The sequence below is a fragment of the Ammospiza caudacuta genome, chromosome 4 (assembly GCF_027887145.1).
Source record: "Ammospiza caudacuta isolate bAmmCau1 chromosome 4, bAmmCau1.pri, whole genome shotgun sequence".
In the NCBI taxonomy this organism is placed as follows: Eukaryota; Metazoa; Chordata; class Aves; order Passeriformes; family Passerellidae; genus Ammospiza; species Ammospiza caudacuta.
This window is the reverse complement of record NC_080596.1, coordinates 46,328,792-46,346,878: the sequence shown is the minus strand read 5'-3', so window position 1 is coordinate 46,346,878 and position 18,087 is coordinate 46,328,792. Positions and strand designations below refer to the sequence as shown.

Here is an 18,087-nt window from a genome sequence, read left to right as displayed (position 1 = left end):
AACAAGACTAAATTAGCATTTGTGTAGAAGCACCTGTATAAATATACTGGAATGTTTCAGCTCCAACACCTCAGAATTCTAAACAGAATTTATTTACTTGTTTCCTTGTGAGCCCTTCCCAGGTCACTTTCACAGAGCTCAGTACTCACTTTCAGAGAAATTTACACAAGGAAAAGAGGGTGAAGATGCTGAAGGAAAAAATGTGTAAAATCCACTCAAGTGGACCTTAGTTCTCTGCCCAGGACTCCACAGTGACACCACTGTCCATGGATCCTGAGACCAGCAAATTCAGTTGGAGGGCTGGAGCAGCAGAGCTTTATCTACAAGTTGTACTCAGAGGCAAAAAATCTGCTGTAGCCCTAGAAAAGTAAAGCTGGACAAGGAAATGCAATTATTTCACATATGTATTAAGTCAATCCCTGCTAACAACTGGGAAGTTCTGACCAATACTCATTACTCTTGGGTATGAAATGCAGTATCCTTGCTTAGATACATTTAATGCTTCTAAATGACTTTTTGTGAACTTTAGGCTGATGGATGTTGCTTGTGCTCTCTATCTTATATTCCTGACTCCTTAAGCAGTTGAGATAAATGCTCATGACAGGTCTTGAAGAACAGAATTTTTTATGAGCAGTTTTAAATTCTTCACAAATATCTCATTTTCTTCCTACTTCCAACTGAAAGGAAAAAAAACCCCAAACAACGTGTTATTCTAAATAGAATAAAATTGCATGGTAATTTCATTGTGCAAGCTTTGAAAGTTGTGTAACAAGCAGCAACCTTTAACCTTTAAGAATTGTGATGTCAGGGATTAGGTTATTGTGAATTAATGGGGACTTAGGCTTTACTGTTGAAAAACCAGCTGACTATTGTATAATGGCTATCCCTACTGTCTATTTCCTAGGTAAGGACGATTATTTACCCCGAGTGCTTACACAGTTCCCTGTCAATTTTGGCGCTTCGGTTTGGCGCAGAGAGGCGCTTGCCCGGCCGCGTTGGCGCGGCGCTTCGCAGCCCGGGGTGCGGGGCTCGGAGCGCTGCCGGGTGCCCGGTGCCCGCTCGGTGCGGGCGCTCCGCGGGCGCGGTGCCGGGCGCCGGGGCGGGCCGGGCCGCTGTTGGCTGTTGCCATGGCTCCGGCAAGCCGGGGGAGCCCAATGAGCGCTCTGCGGCGGTGCCGAGGGGACCAGCCATTTTGCTTATGGGAAACAATGTGACATATTCTGCTGTGCTATACCGGGGAATAAACAACAATCCCGTCGGGGGACGCAGAAGAAGCGGGCATATTAGTGAGTAATGCGGGCGGCGGAGCGGGCTCGCCAGCTGCCATTTTGACAGGCTGCCGCTCCCGCCGCTGCTCGGGGGAGGCGGAATGCGGGGCGATAATGCTGCATATCTGCTGTCAGGCGGCGGAGCGGGGGCTTGTCCTGTGAAGGCAGGGCTCCTCCGCACTGCTGTCTCGGCAGCTCGCTAGCCGCCGCTCGCAGCCCAGCCGGGATCCAGGGCCGGGGAGTCGCCGCTCGGAGCGCGGCTGGCGCCGGGCGCGGCGCTGCCAGGAGCAGGTGTGCGGCTCGGCCCGGCCCGGCCCAGCCCGGCGCCGCTGCGGATCCCGGGCTGCTCCCGCCGGGCGAGCCGCCGCCGCCGGACCCGGCCACAAAAGGGAGCGCTGTGCGCCTCGGCTGCTGCGGGAGAGGTACCTGGGCACGGGCGGGCGCGGGTCTCGGGCACAGCTGGGCACAACTTCGTGCGGGAAACAGGCTGCTCTCGGTGTCTGTGCCTTGGCTTCGGTCCGTGGCTGCTTTAGGGTGGTTGCTGAATTCATTGATCTCACTGCGTTGTCCTTAAACGTTTCGATGTTAGTGTTGTTCCGTATGGTTGCTGATTCAGAAGGATGCTTACAATAGATGATAAATTTTTAGTAGATAATTCTACTGAAAGGCAAGGATTATATTTTTGTTTGGATTGTCATTGTGTTTTTTATTATCAGGATAGCGTGGGTGAAATACAATATTATAGAACAAGTGAGCATGTTTGCCTTACATCACGGAGTTCATCACTAGTAGATTCCATGCATTGTGCTCAGCCACAGCGTTAGATTTAAATTGTCCAACTGCTACTGTGCAGTATGTAGGTCATAATAAAAAGCAGCTTTTTCACCAGCTTTCAATGGACTGCATGCCCCAGTGCTGTGGTTGATTAGTTTGTGGTACTTGTGCTGTTAAGAGCAGTGGTATTAAAGCCAGCTCACACCTCCTTTTTAAAGATATCGCACGTTCCGTGCTAGACAGAGCACAACACACCCATTGTGTCCCTCCGTTTGGCGTTCAATAAAAGGAAGGAAACGAGCACTCCACATGGAGTACCAGCACATTAATAGCACAAGACGGTTAAACTTTATTGAACAATCCCAGGGATTCTGAGATAATCTACTGAAGATACAGACAATAAAAACACCGAGACGTATACCAGGAACTAGTAGAAATGGGAGAGGTCTTCTGATAGGGACTGTTTGTTAATGCTGGAGATTTTTCACTGCAAAATGAATTGTTCTGAGTAGTTATTAATCACAACACATTTGCTGTAGTTAAACCTGGGTCAATAAAACCTCAATCCCTCAGGACAGATAACGTTTCTATTTAAAGTAGTATTTTCCTAACTACCAACTGTATTCTTATGCATTAATACAATTTCTGAATTCTCTTACAATGAAATGCATTGTATTATTCTGAAAACTGATCTAAATGTTGTGATTCACTTTGCATCTATAGAAAATGAGATGATATTTTGGTTTTAAGCCTTCTTTAATATTTATGTGGATTTAAGTCCCACTGAGATGAGCCATTTGTTTGGACAGTTGAGTGGGCATGAAATCAAGAATTCGAGGTCTGGTATCTTTATAGTTAAATTAGTAACCAGCACTCTGTAACTAGGAGCCAAATTCCAGTGTTGTTTCTGTATATATCCTGCAAAGGCATTTGAACAAGCATGATCAGCAACTATCCCCCAAGTGAGGCACTGCATTTGGAAACAGCAGTATATAATTGAATTGCTACTATGTGTTCTCCCCATGAGAAAAGCTCCCTCTGAACCATTTCAGGATTCTGTTTTTTGGTGAATGCACACACACCAAGTTCTTTATGCCTCTGTGCAGGGGTCATACGCTAAGTGGTTTGGAGAAGTGCCTTCATCTGTGATCTAGAAAGTGGAAGTGCCTTTACAGTGTGGCACTGCATTAATATTTATGATTGAGTCTGTAATTATGAGGAAAATTATAAACAAGCAGAGCTAGTATTTAAGATGTTGGAAAGTCTTTAACAAAGAGGGAGATTTTGTTACAGCAATAAGAAACATGGATGTAGCAGTATACAAAGTAAAGGATCTTGTAGTTCAAGGTGAATTGATTCTCACTGTGGATTCTTCTCACTATGAAGAATTTATGGTTTGAGGAAAACAAGTGAAGACTAGCAATGACTAATCAGTAAACAGTGTGCACCCATTAGGTGCTGATAGATGCATCTTATTAGTCATTATTATTTAAACCAATATTCTGAGCTCTTTCCATTCTGCTTTTCTCCTTTTGTTATTTTTCTCATATCGATTCCCAGCTTCCCTCTGCTTCCTTACTGTCTCTTTGGCAACATCTGATCCCATCAGAGCTATTTGTAAATCAAATCGGTGACTGTCAGTAGTGGTCATGGAGGTACTGCAATAGAATCTGATGTGGAGGAAGAATTTAAATGAGTTAGAGGTAAGAAACAGCAACCAAGTAATGAGTGTATCCAGTGCAAACTAATTCCACATCATGTAAGTTTTAAGGGCCTAGAATTGGGTCACTGATGTAGAAATCAAATGGGCATGCATGGAGAGGGACATTTTTTCCTTTCATGATGATTTGAAGTGTATTTATAAACAGAAGGTTTACAAGACCTTGATAATAATATGACATAGGACAAATTGGAAAGTTTGGTATTAGAAATGGTAGCGTAGAGTTCTAGTTGAAGTCTAGAAGTTTTTCAGGTTTCAGTGGAGCCATGTTTTTTATCAAGAGGTGATTATGCATTATTGGAAAGCCTCTAGGTTATCCAAAGTCAGGCTCTCTCTTGGTCAGCAGAGATGTAAATAACATCAGCTGTTGTGCTTTAACATTACAGTCGCTTCAAACGTTTTTTAGACAGATAACCTTAGAAGGTGACTCTGGGTCCATGTGTAGCCCTTAAACAGAATACCAACAAAGCAAACCCATCAGATTAATCCTAAAATGCAGTGTCATAGTAGCAGGTGCAAGCAGTAATAGAAATAAGAGACCAGGATGACCGAAGGAGGTAGATTGAAGTGGTGTGGCAGCTTATTTCATATGCTCTTTGTTTAAAATAATCAGGTTTGAACAAACAGTGATAAGCATCCACCAATCATGGGGTGTGTAGAGCGCAGTAACCTTATAAGAGCTCGTGTGGAAATGTGTTGTCTGTCCTCAGTCTGTGGACTCTTCTCAGTGTACTTACAGACATGACCAGCCTGTGAGCAGCAATACAGAAGGGATGTGCCCAGGGAAGACACAGTTATGGAGCTGGATATGTTGTATGATGTTACACTGTGAAATGGCTGAATGTCACTTCTGCACCTGAAGGATCAGGTATTGAATGTAATACATCAGTTATGTGGTTGTGTCTGGAGTGCACAGCCTCCATCAGGTGTGACCTTGGAACAGTACTTCTGCTCCAGTGAGGCTGTCTGAACAAAAATAGAAATAAAAATTGTCACTTTCTACCTGTTTGTAAACTAGAATTGTACAAATGTATTCTTTATTATTGTGTCCTACTGCTCTGATACCAGTCATTTCTCATGTCAGTATTTCCTATTGGATTAAGCATGTTACTCTTGCTAGTCTGAATTTCCTTTCTTTACTGCTGTATGTAACATGTAGCTTCCTCTGTGAGAGAAGACTGTGCCATAGATGCTCTGTGTTCATTTTTATTCAAATAGTCTTGTGTCTTTTCATAAAAGTGTTTTGACCAAAGCTGACCTTTCTGATATTATGGAGCTTCTTAACATTTAAAAGCTAAAACAAAAACTAGTAAGACTTTCAAAGGCACTGATGTAATGGAAAAGTTCATGTATGGGAGGGAAAAGGGAGAGAAGTAAGTACTTAAAAGGGCAACATGTATCTTGGAGTACAGGCATGCTAGATGACGACATTTTAGATCTACTCCTGCTTTCAGTGTTTTTGAAGCATGTAATGTATTTTTCTGTTCAGATGTATTGTTCCATAACAGTGGTACATCATAGCTAATGCTGCTGTGAAGTAGGAAATTCCAAAGGCGGACCTGTTTCTTCTGTTATTTCTAACTTCTTTCCCTAAATAGATTGATTTTTTTGGTCTTTCTGTACTGAATACAGATAGTGTTCTGACTCATCCACCCTTAAAAACCTCACCAACCACCATCAGGGGGTTGAATAGCACAGATGTGGTTCTGTGTTCTTAAGTAACCTGAGTAACATAGTGCACTTTTAAAGAGGTGATATTGAAGGTCCTGAGTCTCAGAGAATAGTGGGAGAAACACACTAAAAGGAAAACAAACATTCTTCCTCTCAATCGTTACTATTATCAAACTATACACCAAGCTTTTTCATTAGCCTTTTTGTATAACAGCTGTTAAATAATGCTGAGAGATAGAATGATGAAAGCTTTACTTCTTTTAAGGGTACTCATCTTGCATTTTATGTACAAGTATCAAAGCAGTGTACAACTGAAGTGTTTGTCAGGTACCTAAAGCTATCCTTAGTTTAGCAGCAGTGGCTTATTAACTAAATTTATCCACAAGCATAGCAGCTTTACTTTTTTGCTTCTTCAGGACCCTGAAGAATATGCAGGAATGCATGCTGAAACCAAATGGAAATGGAATCAGTAACTGCAGTTCTCACAGCTGAAAATCAGATTCATTGATTTTTATGAAAATAGTAAAATGCATTGATTTCTAATGGTTGCATTTAGTTGTATGATGATGAGTTATGCTAATCAGAAATCAGTAGTTATGACTGAAGGTCAAAATAGGTGGAAGGGTCTTTGTGTCTTTTCAAACACAAAGTTTAAGAGTAACATGTCTGATTCCTTAATGTATTGTTGCTTTTGTGGGTTTTTTTGGTTTGGGTTTTTATTTGGTTGGTTTTTTTGGTTGATTTTTTTTCTTTTCTGAACAGCACCAATAGGTGAAATCCCAGTTCAAGGAGGCAGCAAGGCTGAAAGGTGACTGTAACCCTTCCTAAGAGGCTTAGGTGGGATGGTGTGGTCTGTGATTAGAAGGGGTAGGGGCTGTGTCAAGAGCAGGAGAGCCACAGTGTGTTCTTGTCAGCGTGGGGTCTGGGGACTCCTAATAACCATAGCCTGAGCACAGAGCTTCATCACCACAGTGTACCTTGAGAGCTATAGTGTCTAATAAAGCCCCATATCTCTCACTGGGATTAACTTGCTGAAAACTAATGCTTTGTCAGAGTTCAGTTTTAGCAAAAATAATGGGGTGGGGGAGACTATCCAAGATTCAGTTATCTGGATCAATTCTCATGCGTGAAAAATGCATGAACTAGAAATTACATATTACTACAGAGGATCTCTGTGCATATGAACAGTATTTTCATGCTTGAAGTGACTACAAGTGAAAAGTAGTGATTCAGGCAATAGAACATAGCATGGGTTAGATAAATTGGGTGCTTTGACTGTTGTTTTTCTTTTAATATTATTTTTTTCTTAATAATGAAAAATTATATATTATTTAAAAATAAAAAATTTCTTTATTTTTAAACATAAATATGTATAAACATTTATAAAAACATAAATGTAATCTGACATGTTGGCATCAAGCAGGTGCAAAATGACATTTTTAAGGTACTAAATGCCTGTTTCTCACTGATTTTTGTGTTCATTTGAGAACTTCAGATTCTCTTATCTGTTGGTATGAAAGCTTTTCTAGTATGCTGGAGTATGATAAATAAGGAAGAGTAAATAATTGAGGCAATTATTGATTGGTGAGAATTACAAAAATATTGTATGTCATGAAGGTTATTTAATAAATCTCCAGCCCAGGATGTTTTGCTGTCTCCAATAAAGCAACCATCATGGACCTTCATAAGGAGCGGATTAATGGATTAGATGACCCAAGTTTGTGGGTATTTCAACTGGTGATTGTAAACATCATGTGAGTTTTGAATTTCAGACTGTTTCAGCCTTTGAGATAATCCTAAATTGTAGGGATTGGCCTAGGTGAAGTATCCAAGAAATAATTCCCTTTTGAACGTACACGTCACACTACTGACTTTTGTGTATTTTGTGCTTATTAAAATCTTACACAGTTATTGTCTGATTTAGGCATCAATCTTGTATCTTCTTTCTTCCCACTGACAGTAAAGATTTTAAAGAAAAGCAAGCAATAGCAACCCAAAGGGGTGCCAGTGCAAAACACTGGTTATGTTTCATTTAATTCATATATTGATCAGGTACGTCACACTGCTCCTTCTAGCCAGTTATGCAGTTACACATTTTAATAAGCAAATCCTGACAGAAGACAGCAGTTGCCAGCACAAATTTAATTTAATTTAGTTTCTAGTGAATTTCTAATGAACAGGGAACTCTAAGCAGTGGCATTCTCCAGATAATCAAATTCATGGTAATTGCAGTTTTTCTTTCGGAGAAATCTGTATTTGTTAGGAATCTGAAGGAAATAATTATTTTAGTGTGACTGATGCAATCAAATGGTTTACTTTGAATAAGTAAAATATGAAAGAGGCTAATCAAATGAAGTGCTACTGTATGAGAGCAAACGAAAGGGTGACAGGTTTGACAGTAGAATAAAGACCGAACCAAAGGCTTTGTTTTGACATACATGCAGATAATCAGGCAAATTCAAGTCTTTTAAGAGACCTCTTCTATAAGGGTCACTTTACAGATACGGATCATGTAATCTGAGCCTTGCAGATCATCATTCTGCTTCTAAACAAGTACAAGAGAGGTTTTGAATTCGTTATTTGCATAGCTGTAGATTTACACATTCACATGTTTTTGCCATTGGCATTTGATTCACAGATGACTGATATATGGTCTTGAGCAAAGGCCAAATTCAGGACACACTTTTAACTGTCAGGACTGCAAACTCTACAGAATTTGTTTGAAAGCCAGCACCTGTTGTAATTAATACATACAAAGGAGTAGGAGGATCCCTTCCAGCTTGAGGAGATTCTTCTCTTATGAGCAAGGCAATAATAATTGCAGAGATGGTGTGCTAAATTAATTCAGGTGTGAATTTGTTTTTTGTTGTATTTAGTGGGGCAATTATCTTAAACATAATTCTCTAAAATCAGTCACTGCTTAGATAAAGAACACAAATGAAAATAAACATGTCAGTAAGAGCTACAGAAAGTGCAGCAGGGTCAAGTTCTCTTTGCAATATGTGTTGAACATGAAAGATGGAGCAGGCTTGATGCAAAGGTAAACTGAAAAGCAGGTTTATTAACACATGGCTTTGACCTCTGCTTGACTACAACACCAGTGCTTTTCTTGATTTCCTGCAGCAGAAATGAAAATGTAAAGGGTGTCTGAGGAAGAAGAAAATAGTAGCTTTGTAGATGAACTTGGGAAGTGTTCTTATGATAAAAGATTCCTGCTACTATGAGTGGATGAAATGTATGTGGGGAAATTTGAGCAGACACTGTGAAGAGACTTCTGGGAGTTGCAAGAGGAGACAGGAAGAGAATTACAAAAGTGCTTGAAAGGGAAAAGACAGATATAATTGCTGCAGTGACAAGACAACGAGTCATCTATATGTGCCCTATATTCTGGGGAAGGGACAGCTACAGTGGCATCAAAGAAAAAAAAATTAGAGGGGTCTCATGGGGTACATCTTGCATAGATCAGCACATGTTACTTAAAACCGTGGGTTCAGATACTGTGGTTAAATTGTGTGTTGACAAGAGGCCTAAACAATAGCATTCCTCATGGGGGGACCAAAACAAAATCAGAAATCAGATTTCAAAAGTGCTGTGGAGAAATCAGCCCTCTCAGGAAAAGCTACAACACACACTCAGAGTGAAGGGGAAACAAGTGTGGAGAAACATGAGCCACTTCCTTGAGGAGTTCACATACCTGAGCATTCAGGGGTTTTTTGGTGTTTTTATTAAAAAAAAAAAAAAAAAAAAAAACCCCAAACAAAAAAAAAAAAAAAAAAAAAAAAACAACAAAAAAAAAAAAACCAAAAAGTCATATTTGCATTCTAGTCAAATGTCCAGCCCATACACAGTGTGCCAGAGCAAACTACAGATTTTGTTTTTTAAATTGATTTTTTTGTCTTCATCTGCACGCATAGTAACTCCAATTGAAATTTTCAGATTTGAAAACAAATTGACCTCCTTCTGTGGGTTTTTTCTTTATGTTGTATTTTATTCTTGGCGGACCCAAATGAAAAAGTCCTGTCCCTTCACAAGTGCTTTAGATGAAGCATTAGAAGTCTACATTTTCAATGTGATTATCCATTATGGAAATGGGATTCTCTCTAGCTGTCCTGCACCAGCAATGGAATAATGCAGTTTTGAGGGTGAGATCAGGTGTTAAGGAGCTCTAATTTCTGTCCCTTGGTTTTGCACCAAATTGTTTCAACTGGGACAAAGTCTGTTAGAATGTTGGTGGGCTAATTCATGTGTTTTGCTTTGTACACAAGTGAATTAGGACTGCAAATATCTTTATAGAAAATGTCCATTTCTCAGTGTGTTACTTGGTTTTAAAATGATGAGCTGAGCTGGAGCTTGGAGGTGGCTTGAGTTCAAACATGACTTGAAAGAATAATTATATTGCAAGCTTTCTTGTGTGTAGTCCTGTCAAATCTGTGTAATTCTACTGTCATCTTCAGTATTGTATATATTGTATTTAGACTTCTATGGACTTTATCGTCCAGCATGTTTAGGAACAGCCTCTCTTTATGGTCATTAGAAAGTGGGGGGGTTTTCTGAACTAATTGCAGATAATGCTGTGAAAATTTCACAGTCAATACCTAAAATTGTCAAAACAATCTAATAATATATATAATTTAAATCTTCATAAAAGAAACCACTTCTTTTGAATTCTGGACTTATTTTCTCTGGTGAGGACATGTGGATAGTTTTTACTAAGCACTTTTTTAAAGAACTAAAAGGATTTTTAGCTTTGCTTTGCCCAGAAGCAGATAATTTTTTAATGCACTTTTTTAGGGATAGGTTTGGAACTATACTCTGAGGTGTCTACCCTTTTTGGTGGGTACAATAAACAATTGTAGAACTCTTACCATTGTGTTTGCAAAACTGTGAAATCTGACTTGCTGTTTCTCATAATCCTAAATTAGTATCTTAAGCTGTTAAGTGCTGAAATGATGATTCAAGTTTGGCCTTGTGAGAATCCGATCTGAATAATATTTTTAAAAGCAAGGGCATGACTTCAAGGCAGTTGTTCTTCTGTGACTTATTTTAAACATGGGTGTTTTCTTTACCAAGACATTTTCTAAACAAGGAACTCAGAATTCATTTAAAGTTTGTTGGAAGAGGGCAGAGAGGAATTTAGCAAAATGACACTTACAAATGATATTATTATAGACTTTGGTATTTTTGAAAGCTCTTATTGATGTTTTCTCTCTTTGAATGCAATGGTAGGAATCCTCCCTGAATTAATTAAAAGTAGTTACAGTAAATGTGTACTTTTAAAATACCATTGGAAAGGCCTTATCGTCCAGGTTTTTGCTATTGTAGCTTTAGGTTCAGCCCAAAGTGCCTGTAAATTTCTTTTGAAGAATGCTGGAAAGATTTAGCTAAAAGATGAAAAGAAGTGTTGAATTTGTGTTTATTTGTGTACCTTGATATAATGATTTTCTGATTGTCATTACTTACATTAGTATTTAAGTCTTACTATCATTAGTAAGATCTGGGCTGAAAAGTTTGGCACAATCTTGAATGAATTTACTAACCTTATTTACAGTGTATTTATTACTGGAAATAGCTTCACATGTTTATATACACAAATTTTACTATATTTTGGGCATGTTCTGTTAGATAAATAGTCCTGCCTCTTGATGAACATCAGAAGTTATGTTCAAATGGTGCATTTCAACTTGGAATCCTGCAAATGCTAACCGGATTTTCAACCTAAGGTCAGTGCAATTGTGCTATTTTTTCATCTTAAACTTCCTGTGCTGTCTGTATCAGACACACCTGTGATTTTGAAATGTCACTATCAAAACCAGGCTAAGCGGTCACTAGCTTCATGAGGAGGAGGAATCAGGAAATAGAGATGTCTTTGTGTTGTCATTTCAAAGGCAGCAATGTTTCAATGCTGCATCATAAAAAGATTTTGTGCGTTGACTTCTTTTTTCTGTGTGGATCACATAAAAGTTAGCATAGAGACTTGATTTTTTTTTTAATGTTTCAATGCCATTTTTCTTTTTGAAAGCACTGTTAAAATGACTTGAACTGCTCAACTTCTGGACAGTTTAGACTTTGATCTTAACTCACGTGTTTCTAGTTCATGCCACCCATCTATCATAAGCTGATTTTGTTATAAATAACCAAAAGCTGTACAGACACTATGTAAAACTATTAGTGATTTCCCCCCTCTGTTGTTGCCCTCTGGTTTCAAACTCTAGTCTTCAGATAACTGTCAATCACATGTAATTTTTTTTCACCTTGCTGATCAGAATATAAAGGCTGACAAAAAATATAATCAAATGCTTTTCTCCTTATGAGAAATTTGTTTCTCCTTATGAGCAATTTGTTTAATTGCTGCAGGAATCAAATGTGCCTGAGCTTTAATTTTAAGTCAATGAGTTCAAAGCAGAAGGTAGGGCAAACAGAATGCAAGCATTTTAATGTGTTTTTGGACATTAAATTTGTAATAATTAAACTTCTGCTGAGATATGTCTGCTGTCTACTTTTGATGCCTTTACATACAAGGCTGTAATTTGACAACTATTTTATCTCTACCATCTCTTTTGGGAAGTAAGATAGAAAACTGTGTGATTAGCTATTCTGTATAAATTTTGTAGAGAAAAAATTATCTTTCAACTTCTCAATTTTGTTTTTCCATTTAGGTTAAGTTTTCAAGCCATTTTAGAAGCAGAGGATACCACAAGTCACCGACTTCATCCTTCACATTTTTTAAGTGCAAATGTGCACAACTTTATTGTTGCTTGTAGTGATCATTGTTTAAGGGATAAAAATAAAATTTTCTGGTTTGAACAGTCATTTCATCAAGCTGATGAACAGCCTTGAGGGGAAAGAAGTGTCTTTTGGGCTGTTATTATTAATAGGCAGAGGAATTTGAAAAACAGAGGATGTTAAAAAGTTCTTAGGAAGTAAACAATTTCTAGGAAGGGAAATCCACCTTTCCAAGTATTTATTTTTCAAAGAGAGGAAACTACCTAATAGGTGTAAAACTTCATGAATACAAAATAGGACATATACTTCAGATTATGTTACCTTTGACTTCCAGTTCTCACCTATCTTCAGAACCCCTCTCCCCACCTCCTTTTGTGCAACTTCAGCCACCTTAGATTTATGCTATGACAGGTGCTGCTTCCTCCACCCAATGTGCAAAATATGTACATCATGTTGTTCCAGCTTTGAGTTCGTTGCTGTTTAAGAATATTTTTAATGATCTTTTCTCTCCACCTTCCTGGGTGGCACTGGCCTTTGTCATATGAATTGGGGTCTCATTAATGGCCTAATTTTCCTAAGGAGTATACACTGCATCTCATAAAATGTGTAGTCATACTGGCTACTGAAAACAGAGATAGCAAAGAAGTCTTGTTTTAGAGTTGTGTCTGTAGCCTGTCTTCCTAGTGGAAGATTTTTTCCATTCAGAGAGAAAGTTTGCAGTGGAAAATATGGCTGCAGTTTTGAATTCTTTATTACTGATGTTCACTGATCAGCAGTGGAAGCTAACTGGTGGAGAAGAATGAAGAAGTTTCTAAAAATCCATAAAGTAATGTCACCCATGGTGACTATGCTCTTCTTGTCTCTGTCACTTAAATGAGGGTCAAATTCTGTTAGCTGAAAAATTAGTTCTGACCTACAGATAATTCAGTACAGAGCAATTAACTGGCAGCACAACTGTAACATCCTGCATTGCCTTGAGTACAGCAAACATCAAATTGACTTTCCTGAGCTAGGAAAAGCATTAATATAGTTCAAACAAATGTTTCAAACTAATAGCCTGTTCTGCAATTAATAGTCCTGTAAAGAACACAAACAGCAAACAAAAACTGTGAAAGAGCTCTCATTTTCATTAGCTGAAGCAATACATGACAGATGACTCCATTATCATGTGCCTCTGTTAACAAGAAAACAAAACAAACACAAGCTCAGCACTGATTTCCTGAGCCATTCCCACTGGCAGGTGTTGGTTTCGTGCTTTAACTTCACCTTTGGGAGCTGTAAAACTTCCTGGAAACCTTTCCTGGAGTTCCTTTCCCTCCAAGCTACTGTATGAGGATTTGTCAATCTTTGGGTACATTATGATCTTCAGGAACAAAGATTTGAACAGGAAGGGGTCAGGAAGGGGTCAGTTTTCTGTTTGAGGAGCTTCCTGTTGTGTGCTACATCATACTGCAGAGAGGAGATATTTTGTAAGGACCAGGAGCAGGCTTGGTAGGCTCAGGCAATTTGGCAGCACCTTTCTTGCTGATAAGCAACATGAAAGTGGACACAGGTGGAGGCAGTGTAGCTGCAAGTAGGTTCAGTCTGCTGGTGTCGTGTACCTGAGCTTTTGAAATAGCTGCCTTCTGTGCAGCCTGAAGGACTGATAGTTGTCATGAGCATATGAAACTGTGAGCAGCAAAGAGTTTGCCAAAGCAATTGTGTCTTGGTGAGCTTTGTCTGACTTCAGCTGTTTCTATTATGTCAATATTGTATTGCCATTAGAGGTAGGAAACATAAATACAAACGTTGGGTTGCTGAAAACCAAATATTGCCTTTGAAATCTGACTAATGGGGGGAAAAAGAAAGAGATATCATAAAAATACTAGACTCTGGTAGTATTACTTTGTATTCTAAAATGCTGAAGAACTCTCTCATGTGTTTTCAGTTGGTGGATCATAGTAGTAAAATGAATAAACTGACTAAAGCACCACTGATGGAAAGATGGTTCTCTACACTGTTGTTTGCCTTGTAGTGAGAGGTTTTGTACTCATTTAAGGTGGAAAATGCTCGTGCTAGGGTTCAGTGTCTGAAAGCTTCTGCTGCAGCAGCTCAACTGTTTCCTACCTTCTATGCTGTGAGTAGCAGAAAACATGAAAATTACTTAATTGGTAAAAATAAGGACTGTTTTTCATATAGGTCCCTTTTTTTTTTCTTTACTAGCCTGGCAGCTAAGCAAATTGGCAGAAAACCATTGTGTTAATTATTGAGAAACCTAAATTCCTTTGTGGATTTAGCCATGGTAATTGGAATAGAAGCTCAGTACAGAGTGTGGAGGTGTAAAGCTGGCCTGGCCATAATCTGGTGGTTTAAGAAAAAGCAGAATGGTGTTAGGCCTTGTGCTCTGGAACATAAGTCTTTGTGAAGCGGAAGGAAGGATATGGGATTTGTGTTACTTCTGCGGATTTCTTTTTTCCTTACATGGACCAGCAGCTTGAGAGTGCCAGCTGCACACAGGATCATGGCCCCAGAGCCTGGTGGTGGCAGTTCTCCCTTGAGAAGTGAGCACAGTTTTATCCACAGATAACTCTGGGAAGGTGTGAATGTTTCAGAGTATATTGCTCACTTGTAAATATTTCAGAATAACAGTTGCTCAAACTTTCCTTTCTCCTAGGTAAGTTTTTCCTTCTTAAGCTTATGACTCACAGTTCTTGCTCTGTGAGCCACATGAAGTATGTGATTACTCTGTGAAATAGCACCAATGTCCTCACAAGACCAGACAATAGCATGACGCTTGGGATTGTGTCACGGAAGTGGGAGATGTGACTACAAATCCTTCTGGAAGTTTAATCCAGGTTTTCCATATCCGTGGCAGATGTTCTAATGTCCATAAGTACAGTGGTTTTAAAAATAACATGGTGGCATAACATCATCTTCCATGGTTTTGCTAAAGAGTGGAAAAAACCTGAGAAAGAACATCTTTTGGATATTTGTAGGTTGCACAGGACAGCTGTCACCAAAGTCGTTTCATTAAGGCAAGGCTTTGCTTGCTTGGTTCAGGAGGAGAATTTTAGCTAACTGTTAAAAGATATACAGATGCTATATATATATATATATATATATATATATATAAAATGGGTATTTTAAGAATTGCCCCTTTTTATTTGGGCTCAAAAGACCCTGTTACTTGCATTGGTAAATCGGTAAATCACAGATTGAGAGTCCTAGCTTGTTTACATTTCTGAGGTTTAGGCCTTTAGGAAAACTCCATTCTGTAATGCCCCAGCAGCCTTCCAAAAAGCAGCCACAGTCTTACGCAAGAGTTAAGCACAGTCTAGCAGAAAACAGACCTGAAGGACAAATAACTTTGTACCAAGTTCTTGAAACAATGGCCTAGCTATGTATATTAAGAGTGAGATTAACAATAAGCTTCTGTTCCCCATTTCCTGAAAAGGCCTTCTCATATTTATTTTCCTGTTCAGTTTTAACTGTTTGCTCTTTGAACAGAGGAAGTTAGTTTTACTAACAAAGTAGGTAGGCATATTATCCTGTTGGTCCAGTTTCAGAATGATAGCTGTAGTGGCTGTAGTAATTTTTCCCATTTCTCATCATTATGAGAGCAGTTACATGGTTTGCACCCAGCTGACTAAAGTATTGGAATTGGTTCTAACAGGTGACTAAGAGCATTTAAATATTTAGATAATGTGCTTTCAGTAGTTGGAGGGTGTCAAATGCCTGTGATTTCTCTTCAAAATTGAGAGTATCCTTATGTTTTAATGTAGTTATTTGGTGCTGATTTACAGGTATAATAATAATTTTTAGTGGATTCTGCGTTATTAAACATATTAAAATTATAACATAGCTGCTTATTATAACTGTAAAATGACTTACAAAAAATGGCTAGAGGTTTCAGTCTAACATAAATCTAAAGTCAAAAATGAGACTTCCATACAGCTAAAGATACTTGGTCTCTTAAAGAGAATGCAGGTCTGCTGTTCTGCAGAACAACAGCAGAGTCAATGCTTCCTGAACCATATGCCATTTTGCAGACCAGTTCGTGCTAATAACGTGAGAATGTGAATCTTTCTACTTGCTATCTTGATCCCTGTCTTTCCAATGCATGAATTATGTGTAGAACACTTCTGTGACAAATTCAGAAAGCTGCTTGGTGCTTGTTTGAGTATAGGCATCCCTGGCACTAAGTTCAGTTAACATATATTCGTGCATTTTTACTTATGTTACGTTATGCAGGATTAACCACAAATAATGTTGTGTATGACCTATGTGTAGCAAGGTATTCCATCCTGTCCAGGAGCATGGCCACTCTTCTTCACAGCTCCATTGCTTTTCAGCAGTGGAGGCTACTGAAAACACACGAGACATTGAAAAAAAAAAGTCTTATTTCTAAGATCCTTCAAGTTCCTGTATGTCTAAAACACTTTTGAGACTAGGTGAAGTCCAGGACAAAGCATGTGATCCATAGCTTTCCTTCTGTAGATTTTTTTTTTCCTGCACTCTAAAAAATACCCATTTCAGAGACTGAGATGATCAGTTCTATGAATGAACACTCTCAAGGGAGACTTCTGAAAACAGAGTTACATCCATTTTGCTTCCATTCTCTAATATTAAATTCATTTTATGTTACCTATCATAGTTCAGATGAAATTCAAATTTTATCTGGAAATAAAAAAAACGAATTAAAGAAATTGTATCCATACTCCTCTCTTCTTCCTGAGGCAGGCAACATGCAATTCATTTAGACATACTGTCATACTACTCAAAGGTATTCCAGTAATCTTAAAGTATATTAATAGAATCATGTATAGAATAATACAAGGAAAAGGAGTCATTACATCTGGCTGTGCAGTGTTCACCTGCATACCTTGAAATGTACAGGAACACTTCTCAAAAGGATTATTCTCCTTCAGCCCTTCCATATGAAGCTGAGCAGTGACTTCAGTGACTCTACTGTGTTTGAAAAGCTAGGCTTAGAAAAATCAAGATTTCCTTTATGTGAATCCGTGCAGTGAAGCAGGTATACAAATTTTGTCTTTCAGCATTTTGAACAACCTTCGGGATCTCTTACCTATCAAGATTGTTTCCTCTGGTTTATGGAAATTTCTGTAGTGTCTGGCTACAGAGGTCCTGGAGACTTGCACCGAGTACCTACAGCAGCAGCAGAACTATACACTTCTTGGTCATGTTTGAGTTCTTTAGTGCTAAAAATTGATTAAATCACACTGGAGTGGGTCACTAAAGAAATTATGTTGTTAATTTTAGTATTGCTAATAGCCATAAAATGAAAGAGATTTTTGTCAGTCCCTTAAAAGCATAAGGTGACAGTCTTGGTAGTAGTGACATATTTGTCTGTTTTACTAATAAACATACATGTACATTTATCTTTGAGACCTAGATGATATATGTGATATTTCTGACATCTCATGTTTCCTGTGGATAAAGATGATCTGATTTGTATGCAGTAGCTAAAGCGCCTTAGTATATATTGAAACAGTGCTTTTGTCATATTTAGTAAATGCTATAAATACTAATAGGTAAACTCATTTATTTACACAAGTACAGAGGGTGTGTGAAGAAACAAGGTACCAAGATAGGTTAAGTGCTGATGGTGACTCAGCTAATGGTAAATCTGTCTTCTGAGAAGATGCCTCTGAGAAGAAATGCTGAGCTGCCAAGTGTTGTGTATTAAATTGTGTCAGTAGTAAACTGATACTGCTAATAATGACTTCAACACATACTTCTAGTTTTGTACTTGTGCAGTATTAGTATTCAGCATGTGGATATTTATTGATTTGTAACCCCCAGATGAAAGCATTATGGATGGCAAGGTAATGTAGAATCTGACACTAGTGGTCTGCTAGATACAGGTCTTGTATTTATTTACAAACTATACTGCTTGTTCCACTTGGCATTACAGCTCTAAAGCTGGCTATA

At 38.6% G+C, this 18,087-nt stretch overlaps 1 protein-coding gene across 2 annotated transcripts in view; it reads left to right on the top strand.

The window, feature by feature from the left end:
- Window positions 1-1,176: 1,176 nt before the first annotated feature.
- Window positions 1,177-18,087, top strand: part of SORBS2 (sorbin and SH3 domain containing 2) — a 144,901-nt gene continuing 127,990 nt past the window's right edge. Inside the window, exons 1-2 of one of the 2 annotated variants that reach the window (XM_058804275.1) lie at window positions 3,724-3,745; window positions 4,491-4,630. The gene's annotated coding sequence lies outside the window, so the exon portion shown is untranslated. Of the gene's footprint in view, window positions 1,287-3,723; window positions 3,746-4,490; window positions 4,631-18,087 lie in introns of those variants that run through there. The other variant, XM_058804279.1, reaches the window with a different exon arrangement.